The sequence below is a fragment of the Pan paniscus genome, chromosome 11 (assembly GCF_029289425.2).
Source record: "Pan paniscus chromosome 11, NHGRI_mPanPan1-v2.0_pri, whole genome shotgun sequence".
Classification (NCBI taxonomy): domain Eukaryota; kingdom Metazoa; phylum Chordata; class Mammalia; order Primates; family Hominidae; genus Pan; species Pan paniscus.
In genome coordinates, this window is record NC_073260.2 from 67,901,344 (window position 1) to 67,921,227 (window position 19,884).

The following is a 19,884-nucleotide window of genomic DNA, read 5'->3' on the forward strand; positions in this document are numbered from 1 at the left end:
GTGTGTGTGTGTGTGTGTGTGTGTGTGTGTGTGTGTGTCAGAGGGAAGGTTAGGCTATTACAGGAAATCTTTCAATGCAATGATCAGGAATTTCCTATTGAAGAAGACAACGTAGGAACCAAGGTTTACGTAAAGGGTAAAAGATGGCCATGGAAGACCCAGATTGAGAGCCTTCCAAGCAAAGGGAACAGCAAGTTTAAATACCTTGAGCATAAAATACTTTGGCATGTTCATGAAACAGAAAAAAGTATGTCTGGGACTTCAAGGAACAAAAGGCAGAAAGGTCTGCAATGAAACCAAAGATTGTCCTTTTTGGGTTCTCCAGGGAACTCTTGAGAGCAGCAGAAACAGGCATTTTTTTTTCCAGTGGTTTCATTCTCTTCTTATCCCACCCACTACTTTCACACTCTCATTTCTGTATGAGGAAAGGGCTGAGCTTTTGTTGCAGCTGCTACTCTTGGAACAGTTGAGACCATTAACTCACATCTCCGGCACCTGACATGCCAGCATCCTACAGGCAGAATTTAAAGCTTCGGGGCCCTCTTTGCTAAAATGCTACCCACCCTTAAGTCCACACAAAGTTGAAGGCAGCTTTGCAATTGAGTTTTACCAACAATCTTAGGACCCACATTGTTAATTGCTACACAGCAACCACTCCTCACTCAGCACTTCTTCCTCAGCTGAGAGGCTTCCCTCTACTGTAAAGGCTAATGATGCCAAATATTTTTTTCTCCTCCCTTGCTTCCAGATGACCAAACTCAGAGTAGTGTCTTGGCCCTTAGATTTGCTACCTAAAGCCCACAGGGTGGCTGTCTCAGTTTCCTGACTATCATTCCCTACAATCTGGATTTTGCAGCTTGAATGTTAATAGGGTAATTCATTGCAGCCCTTTGTTCTCTCTATTGCCTGTAAAATGGTGGTCATAAGCCTCAATACATATAATCTTTAAAACAACTCAATAAGGCAGGGCCATTCATGTCCCCACTTTACAGACTAATAAACTAAGGCACAAAAAATTATGTACTAGAGGTCATGTAGCTGGAAAGTGGAGGAGCTAGCGTTGGAATCCAGGCAGAGGCTTCTAACCACTATGCCGCACACAGAGAAATTATTTAAAAGACATTTTAAAATTATTTTTAATGAACACACAGTAATTGCACACATTTATGTGGTACAGTGTGATATTTTGATACCTGTATACAATGTGTAATGTAGAAAGACACTTATGCAACCCCCTTTGGTTGAATATTGTCCAGGAACAGATTATTGGTTTGTTTGTAAGTCTAGAAATCAATTAACTCAATTAGCAAACAATGATGAACCATCTACAGTGTGTGCTGGGCTAAACCGTGGGATACAAAGTTGGGCAACATGACATTGAAGATGATGATAACTGGTGTGCTGAAAGCTTACTGTGCACCAGCCCCTGACCCAGGTGCTATGGATATAATGGGGAGCATCACAGTCCAGGTGAATTTCATCACAGACCTCAATCTTGTAGGAGAGAATCAACCGTGAACCAAGCGCTATAATGGGAGAGTTGTGCAGTCCAGTCCGGGCATCACCAGCCACATGGGACTATTTAAAAGCAATTAAAATTAAATAATACTTACACATCAGTCCCTCAGTCACATTAACCACATTTCAAGTGCACATGTGGCTCGTGGCTACCTATAAATAGCACAGATTATGGAACAATATTCTTGCTGAACGTTCTGTTGGATGGCACTGGTTTAGAGTGTTTGGAAGCACAGAGAGACATTTCTCATTTAAACGTGGAGGTGAGGAGAGGTGTCAAGAAAGGGATCCTGAACAAAGTAATGTTTAAGCTGACACGTGAAGAATGACTAGTTTTAATCCTTACTATAGTTCTGTGAAATATTTTGTATCTCTACTTAATGAATGAGAAAATGGTCTCCAGGAAGTTGAGAAACTTGCCTGAAGTTGCAAGAAAGGGGTGAGAGAGAATATTTGATTCCCAAATCCATGCTTGAAACACTAACAGTCACTAAAGCAACCATGGACAAAAGAGACCTCTTTTGAAAGAAACAGGTAGCAACTTCACAAATAATTGTTTGAACACTTTGTGCTGTATTTTAAAGCACTCTGTTAAGTATTAATGTAATATGAAGTTTCCAAAAACAATTTAAAAAACACAGGGCTTCTCACCACATGGAGTGTGCCATTTCATGGAGAGATAGACAGGTGTCTATGAAATGTTGGCAGAACAAGTGAATTCTAAGTGCTATAGGAATTATAGGAGGTGGTAATGTCTTCCTGTGAAGACTTCCTGGAACAGGGAGGAATTAAGAGGGGTCTCAAAACTGTGTAGAATGGGCATATCAGAGCATTGCAGGCAGGAGGAAAGTTTGTTGGAAGGCTTAGGATGGGGGCCTGCAAGATCAGTGCTGAGAATGGGAATGATACCTTAGTCTTACGTTGGGGGTTTGTTCAGATGAGACAACTCAGTCTTTTCTGCAGGCATGGGCTTTCAACACAAATTCTTCTTGAACAATACTTATGGGTGTGTCTATAAATATTGGTTCAGGGGCAGGGCAGAGACATCACTATTTCCCCTTCAGGGAATTTCCCTCAGAGAGCATTATTGACATCACAGCAGAATTCGTGGCTTCCCAGAGGAAAAGTCTTCAGGAACACACAAGAGAGATTTTCGGGGCAATGCTTCTTTGCTTTCAGCGTGTGTCTAACAGTTCTTTCCCTTTCTCTCATACCTTTCTTCAAACCTGCAAATGAATCCCAGTGCTAGAGAGTACAGAATTACTTGTGGGAATTTAAAATCAATACATTGTTATGCACTTAAGTTCATGGGAAAAATAATCTAATTAACAAATATCTGCACTGACTTGTGAGCTATGTGAATCTGACAAATTAATACTATACATGGCATTTTATATACTCGGTTTGCTGTTCACATACTATCTGTTGGGTTCTACTTTTTTGTCTTAACATTGTCTTATGTACAATTTTCTTGGCACATCAATATAGTCCAAATAAGACCACTTTTTAATGATAGTTTATAACAAAATCAGTCTTCAATTATTGGCTAGTAGATTTATTTCCTGATAGCATTTTAAAAATATCAGTGCAATGAATAGTTTTGGACAATCATTTTTTAATTACATATTTTTGTTTTTAGAGCATATTCTCTAAAATGGGATGACTAGAACCTAGGTTTAATCATTGTATGCCTCTTGTTAGTTGTTCTCTAGGAAGATTATACCAATATTTATCTAGTGTATCTGTCCTCCCAAAGCCTTGTCAACACTGGATTTTGAATTATTACTTTGCTCTTGGTAATTTAAGGGACCTTACTTCGACTCTCTGTCTCAGTTGCTTTATCTGTGGATGTGGATAATGAGTTTTCAGGGTTGAGGATTGAATGAGATAGTGCAGGCAAAGCATCGGCACAAGGCACGGTATATAGTATATAGGCCGCTAATGTCTATTCTTCCCTTGTAAGGAGTATGCAATGGGAATTTAGAGCTGCTTCACGTTGGGTTTTTTGTTTGTTTGTTTGTTTGTTTGCTGCTGAGGTTAAGCATTTCTTTCAAGTGATTACGTATCACTGGAATACCTGGGGTGTGTCTTAAAGCCACTCTCCCTTTCCACTCTTCTCTATCTCCTCTGTCCCACAGTATGCCCCAGTCCTGAACTAGACTTTACCATCCTCTATTCACCACCTGGTCCAAGATCCAAAATAATCACCATGACTAGACGTGAGATACAGTGCTAACAGGAGACAGCAGAACATCCCTACAAACTCAGAGTTCTAGAACCACACATTCTCCATGTGGAAAGGAAGTCCCAGTGGTTGTCTGTCCAACTTTCCAGTGGTCATCTGACAGATTCCCATCAGTAGATGTGTTCTCTTCTTAAAATATGTTAAATAACACCCATCGAGTAAATTCTATGAAGAATTTTAGGTGAGGCTACAATTTGGCCTCTTTATTCTTGGTACCTAGGCAACATGGTCAGTACTCTTACCTACTATAGTCAATTCTCAGATAATCGTGTTATCACTTAGCCAAATTTTGAAACATCTTTGAGAAACATTGAATTAAGTTCTTAATGTCATAATTAAACCGAGTAGAGAGCATTCTTCTGTTGATAGGACTCAATATTTTATTTAATGGGACTTCTCCCATGTAGTTTATAGCCACGAAACATTTAAAGTCTACCTTCTTCTAGATAAGAGCTGGTGTCTGAAATTGATAAATCAAGAAATAGAAGCTTGAGTATGTTATTTGAAGTTATAAAAGTAGAAACTATTACCAAAATAAATTCAGAAAAATTGGAAAGCAGAAAGGGAAAGAGTATGTGGGAGACAGTCAAACTGTGTCAACTTTCTTTTCTTTTCAAAGTTGAGTGTTAAACATACTTTTAAAAATGACAGCTCAATTAAGAGATTGAATTATATATTAAATAATATATAATTATATTATTTAATGTTAAAACGGTAACTACTAGAAGAACAAAAAACCAGAATCTTCTAACAGTGGTCTTCCCACAAGGCTAGAACTACAAGTTGGAGGGTAGATAAGAAGAAAAACCTTATGTTTAATTTTAGACTCCTCTATATGCTTTGAAATTTTTGATACATGCACATTATCTTTTCCTTTTTTAAAAGGTGCTTTATTGAGAAATAACTTACATATCATTCCATTCACCTATTTAGAGTATACAATTCAATGGTTTTCGGTATATTCACAAAGTTATGCATTCGTCATTAACTTTAGAACATTTTTATCACCTTCCCTACCCCTAATCCTGTACCCGTTAGCAGTCACTCCTCATTTTCCTATTATGCCCCCTCTCCCCAGCCAGAGGCAACCTCTTTCTGTCTCTGCAGATTTGTCTATACTGGATATTTTCTATAAATGTAATTAAACAACATGTAGCCTTTTGTGTCTGGTTTATTTCAGTTAGCATAACATTTTCAAGGTTCATCCACATCGTAGCATGTACTGATACTTCATTCCTTTTTATTGCTGGATAATATCCCATTGTATGAATATACAACATTTTCTTTATCCACTTATCAGTTAATGGATATTTAAGTTGTTTCCACTTTTTGGCTATTGTGAACAATGCTGCTATGAACATTTGTGTACAAGTTTTTGTGTAGATGTATGTTTTCATTTCTCTTGGATAGATATGTAGGAGTGGAATTGCTGGGTCATATCTTAACTCTACATTTAAACTGTTGAGGAACTGCCAGAATTTTTTCAAAAGTGGTTGTTTCTTTTTCAATTCTCATCAGCAATGGAGGACAGTTCCAATTTTTCTGCCTCTTCACCAACACTTATTATTATCTCTCTTTCTGATTCTAGCCATCCTAGTAGATATAAAGTGTTGTATAGTAGATGTCTTTGTAGTTTTAATTTGCATTTCCCTAATGACTAATAATGTTGAGTATATTTTCAAATGCTTATTGGTCATTTGTATATCTTCTTTGAGAAATGTCTATTTAGATCCTTTGCCCTGTGAACATTATTTTAATCTAGAAAAACTGTAAGATGTTTGACAGCATGGTAAGCAAATAACAAATGTTGGACCTGGCAGTCTCTGGGTGAAGAAAATGAAGAGTGATTTCTTTTTTGTTTTTCTAAATTTTCCTAAGTTTTAAAAACAAACATAATTTTTTGTCATCTTCAAATATTTACATTTTTCCTCAATTTCTTTATCTTTTTCTGATTTGAAAAATTAGCACAAGAAAGTTTTGTTAAAGAAGATACAATATTAACCTAGAGGCAACAATAGCTAACATTTCGGAAGATTTCTTTTCAGGACTTTTCTCAACTTTGCGTACTTTTTTGAGGTTGTAGTATATGTACATGTTCAATTTATGCCTTTTATTCTTATCAGGATATCACAGACAAACTCTTGCATATTAAATAAACCTCTTATTTAATTTTTTCATCTGAAAGTCTCTAGAGGAAATGCCACCATATCGCTTGGCATGCAGAATGGTCACAAAGAAGGGCTTCTTTCATACATTCATTACTCCAAAATTAAGAAAAAACTACACAAACATGCAACACCTACTGTTCCCAACCTATGGGCAACACAAACCTAGGACACAGCAGACTTTTAAGAGGTCATCGCCTAGTCCTTTGCTGTAGTCTGATGTTCTCTGCCTGCTTCACACTGGAAAAGACAGACAGTTTTAAGTAGTATGAAGATGCTGGGCAACTCTCCAATACTTTCTAACTTGTATCTTCACAGAATAGCTTTGCCTTTTGGGTTAAATTATTTGTAATCCCCAAAGCACTGCCAACTCCCATATTTTTCCTTAAAATATGTGCTATAAAAAGCTGTATTCCTCTTGCTTGCCCCATCCTGTTTCTCTTTCCCTCATTACAATTATTATTCCTGAAATCACCCATGCCATCAGGACAAGCTGACTGCAGGTAGAGGGATGAGTTATGTTTCTCTTCACTTTTTTTCCTATCCCAAAGGCTCCAAAGTTTCTGGTTGCAACAACTTTAAAAGCTGATTGCACAGATTCCATTTTCTCCTATGGTAATGAAATTAAATAGTCTCTCATCCTGGCAAGAGCTCCAGAAGAATACTTCTTTTACACTTGCTTTAAATGTTCGATTTTCTGTACCAATATAGGCTGCTGACTCTTTAAGCTCCCATGTATGTCCACAAACACTTCAAGACAGCAGTACCATCCAAAACCACACACATACAACAGGCTGCTTCCAATGTGAAAATCCGGGGGAAATACCAGGATATAGCACAGGAGAAGAATCCTGACTACTAAAGACTCTCCCTCATAAGCCTCCAGTCATAGCTGTGCAAGATTAAATGTAAGATGAATGGCTCGTGTTTAATTCAGTGCATGGGGCTGAGAATATAGTGCTCTTCTCTTCTTCCCAGGCACAGCGCTTACATGGAGTTTTCCAGACCCCTTGCAAGTAGGTGGGGCTGTGGGATCAATTTCTGGCCAGTGGAATGTGAGTGGACGTGATGATTGCCACTCCCCCATCTGGCATTCTAAATCTTTCATTCTGTCTTGCAGTTCAGGAAGGATTTCAGAGGCCACTTGTTGAAGATAATGGCGCCATGAGACAGTAGGAGCCAGGGTCTCTGGCTGATTGCACAAAACCAGCCCCACCACCAAATCACACTGAATGTTGACATGAACAAGAAATGAATCTTTATTATACTAATCCACTGAGGCTTGAGGGTTGTATGTGAAATCAGTTTGCATACCCTGATTAACACAGCTCCTTTTGCTTTTCTCCCATCCCAGCCAAATATTTTAGGTTGCTGTGACAGCTTGCTGACAACATCTTATAAGGGGTGTCAGAACAGGAAGCTCCATTTTGCTAGCAAAACATTCAAATTCAAATATTGTCAGGAGGAGACAGTCTTGCTAGTAAGGTTCCACCTAAATGGTTCCAAGTCAGGAGAGTCACTAAATGTTTTGAGAAATAAAAGTGAAAATCAATGTGTCTTCCCAGTGTATTCACATGGCACAGTGTCACAGAGGGCTTGAGCGTCTGAGCGTGGACTTCACTGGTTGACTAACGTTAACATGCATGTCTGTTCAACAAGTGTTTGTGGTGTCATCAGTGTCACACATGCTACCTTCCTTCACAAAACAAAGCTGAGAAAGTCTGAGTCTTTGCCCTGGAAGTTTCCCTCCACACAGGGTAGGATCTGCCTCATCCACTGTAAGCAACTGAGCCCTCCCCGAAATGGCCCCAGGAAGGTGTCAGCTATGTCTTGGGCAGACAGCTATTGCCTCTACTTAGGAAGTTTGAGTGACTTTGTTGAATTCATTACCTTTCCTTCTTTTGCAGCCATCCCAGGAGCTGAAATACCATCATTTCTTGGTATTCTTCCTAGACCAGTCACCCTTTTATTTGGACTAATTTGATGTCAAATGTTTCACAATTGATGAGGATTTTTTTTTAATGTTTTGAGTAGGTAGAAAACAAACTACTTTGCATGTTATAACAAAGAAGGGTTGAGCATGAAAAATCTATGCTCAATCATGAAGACCCCTGGGCATATTCTGCTGATCACTTCCTGCTCTGGGGATAAAATGGCAGCCTAGGGTTTGACTCCTGGTTCCATAGATAATTTCTGTGACCTTAGGAAAGTTGTTTCGATACTCATGGTATAATGATTGCAATAATTATTTTGGTGTGTGTTGAGGAACACTGCTGACTCACTTCTGCCTCTTTCCTCTACCTCAAGCTTTAAAACTGGCCTCTCCAACCAAAAAGCGGGGCGGGGTGGGGGTGGGTGGCGCGACGGTTCTCTCTCCCTTATCAAGGCCATGACGTTCAACTTCCTTAAAACCCAGGTTCAGACTTGATATAGAAAATGTGTGTATAAATTTTGCATGCTTTAAGAATCTTTCTGAAATGCAGCTTGATTCTCTATGCTATCCCGGCAATTCTCTATTTTTTTGTCCTTCTTTCTCTCCTCCATTCTGATATTCTCTTGCTTCTTGTTCACTCCTCGAATCAATCATTATTTGGTTCATGTTGTTTTTGTAACTTGTGGGCAAAGTGAAAACTCACCTTAAAAAAAGTATGTATGTGGGTCAGTTTGTAACGAGAAAAAAATGTTAAAGAGAAAAGGAGTAACTGAATTCAAAAGAAAATAGATTATACAGGCTGGTGGAAATTAGACTGGTATTCTTAATGGTGTATATATATTTTTAATGTTAGAAACAATATAACATCAATTTTTTTTAAACCTTAGAATTCTCCCACCCTGGTATACTATGCAGCCATAAAAAAGGATGAGTTCATGTCCTTTGTAGGACATGAAACCATCCTTTGTAGGAATGAAACCATCATTCTCAGCAAACTATCTCAAGGACAGAAAACCCAACACCACATGTTCTCACTCACAGGTAGGAACTGAACAATGAGAACACTTGGACACAGGAAGGGGAACATCACACATGGGGGCCTGTCGTGGGGTGGGGGGAGGGGGGAAGGATAGCATTAGGAGATATACCTAATGTAAATGACAAGTTAATGGGTGCAGCACACCAACATGGCACATATATACATATGTAACAAACCTGCATGTTGTGCACATGTACCCTAGAACTTAAAGTATAAAAAAAACCAAAAACTTCACATGTGCTCTCTAGATCAAGCTTATCTGTTACCTTCGTGCAGCTATTGAGTCGGCTACTGAGGATGAAAAATAAATAATATTGACAAAAATATTACAAAAAAAAGAATTCTCCCACCCTAACATGAGAACTTTAAACATTGTTCTTTTCCAGGTATTTATCGTTCATGTGCATTATTTTTTACATAATTATAATCTCCATATATATAATTTTATGTTTTTGCTATGAAATTTTAGGAGCACATTGCTTAGCTCTTCTTCCTGCTTCCTAGATGGGTCACCAGGTATTTTGGAGAACTTTTCCAGGGTCAGACCTGTATGCCTGCTAACACTGGGCCTCCAGTTTTCTTATTGTTCCTAGCTGAATGTAAACATCAATGAGTTTTGAGAAGAGCTAGATAATACCAACCTCTGGGCAAAGAACAGTAAGTTAAATAGGACATGTGTCTGGTAGATTTGCATATATTCTAGCTTTTAAAAACTCAAGAAAAAAGTACTGAGAGGTATTGTAAATCACTCATGAAGGCTTAAGATACAAGTGCACCTCTTCTAAAGGGTTCTGAGTCTTTAATACGCAAACTCCTCCAAGCCTTGGCACTAAATGTATTGCAGAAGGAACATTCCTTTGGCATGTTAGGCATGTAAGGGACTTTTCAGAGCATCTTGTCTAACTCTCTCATGGTGCAGACAAGGAATCTGCCACCAAGAAAGAATGCAGATTTCACTGTTGTGGGGACAGAGCTGGAGTGACAAACCAGGTCTTACGGCTCCTAATTCAATGCTCTTTCCAATCCTGAGAGGAAAGAGGAACAAGGGGATGGATAGGATTAAGAAAGAAAGAAAAAAAAAAGGCAGCGAAAAAGAAAGCAAAGCTGGATGAAAGGGAAGAGGGTACAGGGAATTAAGAAGAAAAGGAAGGCGACGCATATGAGGTTGTCAAGCCTTTGCTTGAATGTAAGGTTCCCAGGGTAAACTGGTCCTCTGAAATTAGTGTCTCAAGTTATACAGGGGCATCAGCTAAGCGTTCAGCCTTTCTTGTCTGCTTAGACATGAAGTTTCTAGAAAGAGAGGGCAATGTGGCAGGAGGATGGTCCCTAGAGATTTGGGAAGGATGCCAGCTCTACTTCTCTACTCTTCAATGTCAATGAATGCAATGCATGCCTTTCATCTGGATTCCTGTTTTTTTCTCATTGGAGAAAAAATAAAGGACAGATGAACAGGTGGAAATATCCATAGCTCACCAATGTTCCTCAAGTTCCCTCTGAATATTTATTGGACTTCAGTTGCTCTTGAGACATCATCAAAAAAAAAATGCTAAATGTGCATTAGCAACTTAGAGAAATGCAACCTCCGGCATTTCATAGAAAGGTCCAGAAAGAATGTGTAACTGGTTCAAAGTGGCGTAGCTAAGAATAATATATCGATGATCTGATGTGGTGTCACAAAGCACCCAAACACGTAGTGGATGAAGCAGTCTTCAAAAAATGGCTGCTATCAGCTCTTTTATTCCTGAACATAACACAGTACCCCTCAAGTCAGAAGGCAGAGTCTATTTCCCCTCCTCTTGAATCTGACTGGCCTTGTGACTTGCTTTGACCAATAGACTGAAGCAGAAGTAACATTCTAGAACTTCCAAACTCAACCCTTAAGAGAATTGGCAGTTTCTATTCCTCCCTCTTGGAAGCAAGATGCCATAGAAGAAGTCTAACCACCTTGCTGGGAGGAAGCCCAAGCCAGCTGGATGGACAGAGAGAGGTCATGTGGAGGAGAACTGAGGTGTCTGATATGTGAATAAGGCCTTCTTGAACCTTCCAATTCAGTCCAGCTGCCAGTGGCCAGTTGAATGCCGTCAAATGAGTGACCTAGGCCAGGCACAGTGGCTCATACCTGTAATACCAGCACTTTAGGGGTTGAGGTGGGAAGTTTGCTTGAGCTAGGAGTTTGAGACCATCCTGGGCAACACAGTGAGACCTTATCTCCACACAAAAAAATAAAAACAATTAGCTAGGCGTTGGGGTGCATGCCTGTGGTCCCAGCTACTTGGGAGGTGGAGGTGGGAGGATTGCTTGAGTCCAGGAGATCAAGGCTGCAGTAAACTGTAATCATGCCATTGCACTCCAGCCTGTTCCAGCCTGTGTGACACAGCAAGACCCTGTCTCAAAAGCAAACAAACAACAACAACAACAAAAACAAACAAAAAAACCATGAATGACCTTAGGCAATACTCAGCTAGGCTTAGTTGACCCACTGAATCATGAAAAATAGTAAATGACTGATGATTTTGGCAACTAAGTTTTGGGATCGTTTGTTAAGCAGCAATCAATATCTGAAACAGTGGCTTTAAACAGCAACCATTTATTGTTTCTCATGAATCTATGAGTTGGGAGGGTGGTTCTGGTGATCTGGACCAAGCCTAGCCAATCTCATTCAGACTTGCTTGTGCCTCCACAGTCAAGTGAGGGCTGACTGGTCAAGGATGCCTCAGCTGTTATGACTCAGCTCTGCTCTACGGGGTCTTTCATCTTCCAGCAGGCTTATTCTGGTGATGTCAGAATTCCAAGACTGGAAACAGAAATGTGTAAACATTTTTCCAGTGTTCATTTACATCAAGCCGGCTACTGTCTTGTTGGCCAAAGTAAATCATACGGTTGGGCCCAGAATAGGAGGGGACTACAAGGTTAGAGGGAAAGACCTTGGAGAAAAAAGGAGGTCATTTATTGGGGGGCCACTAATACTATCAAATGTACTACTAGGAACCCATGCATGTTTCTCATAGTTAGAGGAGTATTCAATAGCATTATTAAAGTTTTGGACTGAGGTCAGGAATCAATTGCAAAAATTACATTTAAAATTAAGCAAAATAATTAGATGAATATTTTCTGATTTTTAAATAGGTTTCCAGAATTTCTGGCCAAGTCACTATTGCTCATGATATTGATGTTGTTGTATTATTTCCAATACAGGATGACTTTCCTAAATCCCTGTTGATAGAGTTGGAGATAGAATCAGGAAGAAATACCAGGTCTCATACTACATGGTCATTCATTCCATTAATCAATTCACAGTAATAATGCAATCGTAAGGCTCTTGGTAGAGTTCCTTAGAATCCTGCTTCATAAAGTTAGCTCTCTAAATAGCCAGTGGGCAGTCTGGTTTGACACTTCTCTCTGGAAACCTAAGGCTGTTTGCTTTTGGGCTTTACAGAAGTGGCTCAATACCAGGCTCATTAACGGGAAAAGGGTCATGTGTATGGATACGTGTATTTGGACATTTATACGTAATGCATGATCACTTTTGATCCAATGTTTGGTTTTACCTGTCTTCATCTCCCCTGCATTACCAGAAACTGACTTTGCACTTTCACTTACCACCACCTCCCTGGGAGGCAAATTCATTTTCCACTCTGGATTTCATAGCTGAAGTCTGAGAAGCAGGAAAGGAGAGACTGGGATTACCATTCCCAGATCCCAAACTAGCCTGCTAGTTACAGCGGTATGATGCTGCCCCCTATACAGTGATTCGTACCAGTCAGATGAACGGTTCTTTGATCTGTTCTTCTGTCCTCCACCACTGGTCTATCCACCCCATCTTGAACTTTGTTAATACAATATTTCTGCTAGTTATTGTTCAGGGATTGAGAGTCAGGGAAACTGTGTTCTTGTCCTTGGGTTACTTAATGTCTTGAGACCTTAGTTTCCTCATCTGTAAAGCGGGAGGGCTGGACTAGATGTATGTTCCTCCTGCTCTGAGCTGCGAAGCGTCTAGGATGCCAGGAGAAAACTAGACCCAAGTCACAGGGTTCTAAACAAACCATACCTTAAATCTCTCAGTAATGGCCAGCCACATCTGGAAGAAGCAGGCTGGGAAAACAGCTGAAGAATAACAGATATTTGTTTTATTTGTCAATTATGGCTCAGTAAAGCTAAAAAAAATAGATACTTCTGTTATCAAGAAATTATTGCACTTGATTCAAGGCTGATATTAAACCATAGCAGACTCACTCAAGGTGGGGGGTGAGAGAAACAAAGAGATTACAAAACTGAAAAGAGGTGTTCATTTGCAGAGAACTAAGGGAGTATCCTTCAAACAGAAACTGGAAGCCAGAGATCTCTGAAGATAAGGATCATGAAATGTTGTTATTCCCCAGACAGAATGTATCCCACGTTTTCCACCGGCGTTGTTTTTGGTAAAGAAGGGTAAGTGGAAGGAAGTGATGAGGCTGAAAAATACCATTTGCTTCAATTCAGCCGGGAAGGATCCGCTACCTTTTGGTTCCTATTAAGTGAATTCAGCTTTAGCTTTCATGATAGCATTTTCCCAAAGGAGCCCTTTAGATCTGACCCCTACCCTCTTCGCAGCTAGACTGACATCAGGTGACGTTGCAAGTGCCCCCAGCCCACTAAGCGCTATCAGTAGGAATTGGCCCTCAGCCCCGTCACAGCGCTTTCCCATGACATCCCCCAGCTTCTCTCTCCTAGGACCTCCTCGCCAGCCTACCCCTACCTGTTGGGTAGGTCTTACTTGCTGGGAACACCTGCTGTCCTTAGAATGGGAGCAACCAACGCCTTGGAATCCTGGCCTGTCCCTTCCTCGTGAAGGGGGCGCCTGCGCTCAAGTGCCGGCTTCGCCGCCTCAGGCAGAGACTAGCAGGCGGGCGACCAGGCGTAGCTGAGTTCTGTGGCCTGGGGAAAGGGGACGCCCTATCCCCACAGCCCTGTTTCGCAGGGCTTCAAGACGCTGAGAACGGCCGGGAACCCCTGGAGTCTTGGAGGCACCCGCCAATTCCAGGGGCCCACCCCAACCCCGCTCTCAGTCTGGGCCAGCGGCGGCGGGACAGGCGCCCGGTCCCCACACACCGGCTGAGACGCCCAGCCCACTGCGGCTGAAGCTCCGGCCGCTGTCGCTGCCGGTGCTGCAAACCGGTCTGGCTTCGCTGCAGGGCTTGCGGGGATGGGGCAAGTGGGTGGAGAGAAAAGGGGAAGAGCCTGGGCGGCCGGCAGGCGGGGCCTGCAGCCTCCCCAGCAGCGGCAGCCGCCGCGCAACCGGCTCTCTCTGCGCCTCGCTCGGACTCCGGCGCGCACCAAGCGGGAACCCGCGCCCGAGCCCGGGGGGCGCCGCTGCTGCTCCTCTCGGTCCCCGGTTCCCGGTCCCCGAACGCGCCGCGGCGAGGCTGCGCCCGGCAGTGGAGCCGCTCGGAGCTGCTGGGCTTTGGCGGCCGCTCGCTGCTCCGTCTGGCCGGAGGACCGGCGGGGAAGGAAGGGGAAAGCGGGGACACACACACTCGCCGCGGCGCGCGCGCACTGCACACTCGTAGCCGCGCGCCCCCGCCAAGGCGCGTCCGGAGCGAGTTTGGCCCCGCGGCTACAGCCCCGGCACCTGCCCGCCCCCAGCGTTGCCCCCGGCCCCGGCCCCGCCCGCCGCCCCCTCTGCCTTCCCGCCCCTCCCGCCCCTCCCGCCCCTCGCCTGCACTGCTCTCCCTTCGCTGTGGGGAAGCGACAACGTCCCGATAACTTGCAGACTGTGGCGCAACTGGTCTTGGTAGCGGAGGCACCCGAATGCTGCCCGGGTGAGGTAAGTTTCCTGTGCGTCCCCGGCCCCTTCCCACTAGACCCTTCTGAGGGGCTCGCGCTTAGGGGCTCTGCATCTCTGCTGAAACCCGTCGGTCTCTCTACCCTTCCACTTTGCCTGTCTGCGTTGTGCTGGGGGTGACGTGGAGAGGGCGCCCGTGGCCACCGAAGCGGACCTTCGTTCCGCGGGGGCCACAGCTGCGCGCTCCCAACGGACACCCACCCGCTCGTCACCCGGATCCCCGGGGCCGCAGTGACACTCGGAGATCACTCTGGGTTCACTTAAATAGGAGTACTCTCCCCTTTTCCGGGGAACCTGCAGAGTTTGGCAGCGGAAGGAAAGGTCTCCCACCACCCTCCCCCGGTACGAAACAGCGGTGAACTTGTTAGGCGCCCTGGTATCTCAAGAGGGGCTTGCGAGTTGGTGTTCTGCTCATTTCTGGCGCTGGTGCCGGATTGAACAGGTGCGGTATGGTTCCAGTCTAAATGCAGCAACAGACTTCTGCGTTTCCCAGGCTTTCTCCCCCAGCCTGGTCAACGTGACGCTTCAACATCTGGGGCAGGGGCTGGGAGTGTAGGGGCACTGGGGAGGGAGAATGCCCGGGTTTGATTCACTATGCCGGTGCCAGGAGTCGCCAGAACAGAAGACAACAAATGTCTGCTTATCTGGCATCTATGCAGATGAGCGTGTTGTCATTTCTTATCCCCCCCAACCCCCAGCTCTCTTGTCTGGTGCCCAGCGTGGCTGAGTAGAAACCTATTCCGGAGAAGTTATTTGGGTAGATTGATTAATTCTTTCATCGAATCTACTGAAATCAGGGCTCCGAACAAGGCAATCCTAGTTACTCTGATGCTTTTTTAAAGGGAGCGTGTTACAGATCAGAAATAACACCCACTATCATCACTACCTCTCTGTGACATTCTCAGATGCAGGAGGCCCTAGCTTTAAGGTGAATGATCCTTAAGGGACCAGTAGGACCTCAGAATGTGTTAATCTCGTGCAAGGAAGAAGCGGTCTCTGTGTCAGTACTTCTGAGTCTCGGTTTGGGGAACCCCTTTTGTCCCTCTAATGAAGCACATTCAGCCAGAGACTTCTCCCCTGTTCTGCGAAGAGACTGAAGCGTTCTGCAGCTGTTGGAGTGGAGAAAGGCGAAAGGATTGGTTTCATTAGGACTCTAATGTGATGAAGTAGGGTAGTGTTCATGGAAGCATTGCTAGAGCATTCCCAGCTGAAAGGAGACGCTGGGAAAAAACCTTAATCGGCCAAGTGTAAACCAGTGGGAGGTTGAGTGAGTTTCATGTGTGATCTCTGAGCGGAGGGAAACGGTGGTTCTGATATGGTCCTGTGGGCAGAGACTTATGAGGACTGATGAGAAAGCTGGTGAGTTTGAGACTGATGTATGATGACATCTTACCTGAGAAGGAAAACTGTGAAGCACTAAATGATAGAACCACATTACATTTTTGTCCACGTTAAGACTAGAGAGATTTAATAATAACACCTTACATTTGCATCAGTGTCTTGCAATTTGTAAATTCTTTTGAGTGTTCTCACCTAATTCCAAACATTTCTGAGGGAGTCAGGGCAAAGACTTTTTACCATGTAAACACAGAAGGAACATGAGGCTCACAGATTCAGAGATTTATCAAGGTAACAAGTGCTGGTATTAGAATCACAGTTAGGTTTTCTGTCATAACCAGGTGCCTGCTCTGTACTTATATAAGGTGGTTTTTTAAATGGCAGAGTTCTTCTGCATTTATTGTGGTCTGCATAGTCTCACTGTAAATTACTGTTTACATTTTACAGATGAGGAAACTGAGGTTTAGACAAGCAGTGGGAGTTTTCCATGGATTTAAATCTCATTTAGTGGCATTTACAAGACTAGAACTTGGATCTTCTGATGTCCAGTCCATTGCTTTGTGTATTCTGCCATCATTTCAGTTCTGATAGCAATGAGGACACATCATGGAAACTGCAATACACAAAGGACTGTTAAGCATGCCCCCAGTGACCTGGGTTCTAGTTCTGGGACTACATTTGGCTGTATGACCTGGGCCATCATATCACTTCCAAGTCTCAAGTGTCTCACATATAAAACAAAACGTTTGTATGAAATTATGTTTTTTCTTTCCAACTTTAGCATTCTGTGATGTTTACCAATGTGTTTGTAATCCAATGTTATCATTTTCTCTAGAGGAAGGACACCTTTTTACCCTACATCACCTAAGAGACCTAGCTAATTACTCTTTCACCTTTAGTTTATCCCTTCCCACCTTTACTACATTCCACTTCATCAAAGGAATGAAACTTAACAAGTGTGTTTTAGCTTAGCATCTACAGTATATTGTTTAGTTTACTGTTTGACTTGAAAATATTCTGAGGGGTTAAAGTACTGTAAGGTACATGTCAGGGCTTACTTGAATATTCTAATTGTAAGCTCATAACTTTTTTTTTTAGCTTTATGGTTTGCATAAAGTAAGTACTCAGTAAATAGCTGTTGAATTAATGAAGGGGGTGAATGAAGTCATTCATAAGGAAAACATATGCTGTAAAACATAGAAAGCATCTTACCATGTAAATTCCCAACACATAAGATAATTTGCCTACAGGCGTGTGCCTCCTGAAGCTGGCGGGTACAGAGCCCATTGTTGCTCTCTTTTCTGAATGCATCATATAGGGAAGAGCTTTTCTTTCTCCCTAGACAGTAGACTCATGTCATCTATGTTATGCTCTTTTGTTTGCGCCCCCCCCCCCCCCCGCCGCCCCTTTAGTTGTTAGTATTACAGCTGCTGAAAGATACATTCCTAGAAATTGACTTGTCCCATTTTATGAAAGGGTATGTCTTGAGACGGGGAAACCAACCATTCTGTTTTTAAAACAGGGTATTGAATAAATTTCAGGAGATGCTAATACTGTCTCGTGGTTTCAGAGGGGGAACCTAGTTAACAAAACCAACCTAGTTTCTGTTCCTTTTAACAATCTTCTCTTTCTACTCCTCCTCTTTATATACAGACAAGTAGTGTTTTTATGTTTGGAAGAATGATAATAAAGAATATAGTGATCTTAAATATTATTAATGGATCTGCAATTTATATTGGGGATTGATGTATGTTTCCTTCTGATAAAGAATTTAAATATTAATTAGTTTAGAAGTACCGTTTATGGGTAAGAAAACTAAAACTTAGGTGAATTGACTTACTTATGGTCACAAAGATGATAGCAGGAGGACCAAGATCAATGTGGAATTCTTAAGAAGGTTCATATTCAAGTTTGTCCCAGGAGTTCTATGGTGAAGGTACAGTTTTGACTTTTAGAAATCATAGAGATTAACAGAAAACTTCTGTTTACTATCATTATTAGAGAGTTAGTACATTTGCAAATGGTTTAGCATTTATATGTTTAAGTTTTCTTGCCCAAGCAGATGCCATTAAAAATAACATGTTTTTTTCTCTTTACTTTTTTTTTGTTTTTTGAGTCAAGGTCTCACTCTGTTTCCCAGGCTGGAGTGCAGTGGCCCAACTCCAGCCTCAACCTCCCCAGGCTCAGGTAATCCTCCCACCTCAACTTCCTGAGTAGCTGCAACAACAGACATGCACTACCATGCCTGGCTAATTTTTGTATTTTTGGCAGAGACAGGGTTTCACCATGTTGCCTAGGCTGGTCTGTAACTCGTGGATTCAAGCAATCCACATGCATTGGCTTCCCACAGTGCCGGGATTACAGGTGTGAGCCCCTGCGCTCGGCCAAAATGTTTGTTTTTATCTATTCACTATGATTCTTCTGGCTTATGTGCATCACCAGACTCAGAAATAATACTTTGCTCCAATCAGTGCTGGGAGAGAGGAAACTGTTCAAATAGAAACCAAAGACCTGTAATCCCATGGGAGGCCGAGGTGGGAGAATCACTTGAGCCCAGGAGTTTGAGACCAGCCTGGGCAACATAGCAAGACCCCATCTATACAAAAATAAAAAATTAGCTGGGCATGGTGGCACGTGCCTGTGGTCCCAGCTACTTGGGAGACTGAAGTGAGAGGATCACTGGAGCCCAGGAGTTCAAGGTTGCAGTGAGCTATGATCGCACCACTGTACTCTAGCCTGGGTGACACAGCAAGGCTTTGTCTCAGAAAAGAAAGGAAAAGAAACACAAATGTATGCTGGTATTCTCAACTTCTCTTCCTGATATATAAAGCCAGAAGCCAAAGGTAGCCTTGTCATGCAGCTGGTAAAGTCATAAATATGTATACATTCAATTTGCATTTGCATTTTGCTTGTACTTCTGTTAGATGGTGAGTCAGAACATTTAATATCCTGGAAATTTTTTTTTCCCCCTATGGCCAGAGCCTTCAGTAGATTCTGTAAAACATCAAGTCCTAAATGTATTTGTTGCCGAAACATGTTCTCTTTGCATCAAGTGCATTAATGGGAGTTGGAAGGAATCCTTCATTTTTTTTTAGAAGCTGGCCAGTTAGAACTGTACATTATGTAGCTCTACTGTTCATTTGTGGTCTTATCAATAGAGCAGGATGTGTTACTTTTTGCTGAGTGCCAGAGAACTGGGGTGGGAGGAAACCTAGGCTTCTGTTTTATTTTTTTTCTTTTTAAAAATCAACTTTAAACTTAATTTATGATGAAATTTTTGGGGTACTGTGTCATAAACAATCAGCTGCTATTGACAGAGAATTGTATTCAGTCAGGTTCCTTTTAATATATAAGATTAGGTCAGGGAAAACAGGCTTGGTTTTGTACATTCTATTCTCAATTGTATTTACTTCTGTATCGCTTCATCAGAGGTATGTAAAGGAGATGATCACACAGGAAAACACAGGAATCCTGCCCAAACTAGATTACTCTTGGAAAGATTTGAAACAGAGTGACTGGGACAAGGTTGCATGTTCAGTAAGCTGACAGTGCCTTGGTATTATCATTTTAAGTTAAAACAAACTAGCACTGGAATAAACAACATGAAGTGTGTGTTCTTGTAGGAAGTCTTCTGTATTGTTTATGGGACTCAATAAACAATGAATATGTAACATGTTTGGGTAATTTACATGATGGATGCACAGTAAGTTCTTGAGACTCACTTTCTCTAATATTTTTAGAAAATCAATTGTGAAATTGCAATGAAATATAAAGCATTGAGTGTTTGGTATTGCTCCTGGTTTTAAAATGGGTGTGTATGTCTTT

The 19,884-nt window shown here is 42.2% G+C and overlaps 1 protein-coding gene across 11 annotated transcripts in view; it reads left to right on the plus strand.

Moving 5' to 3' along the window:
• The first annotated feature begins 14,148 nt into the window (after nucleotides 1–14,148).
• Nucleotides 14,149–19,884, plus strand: part of PIP5K1B (phosphatidylinositol-4-phosphate 5-kinase type 1 beta) — a 305,504-nt gene continuing 299,768 nt past the window's right edge. For 3 of the 11 annotated variants that reach the window (XM_003824756.6, XM_057298699.1, XM_003824757.7), the window contains exon 1: nucleotides 14,180–14,703. The gene's annotated coding sequence lies outside the window, so the exon portion shown is untranslated. Of the gene's footprint in view, nucleotides 14,704–14,906; nucleotides 15,164–19,884 lie in introns of those variants that run through there. The other 8 variants (XM_063593975.1, XM_055091875.2, XM_055091873.1 and 5 more) reach the window with 5 other exon arrangements.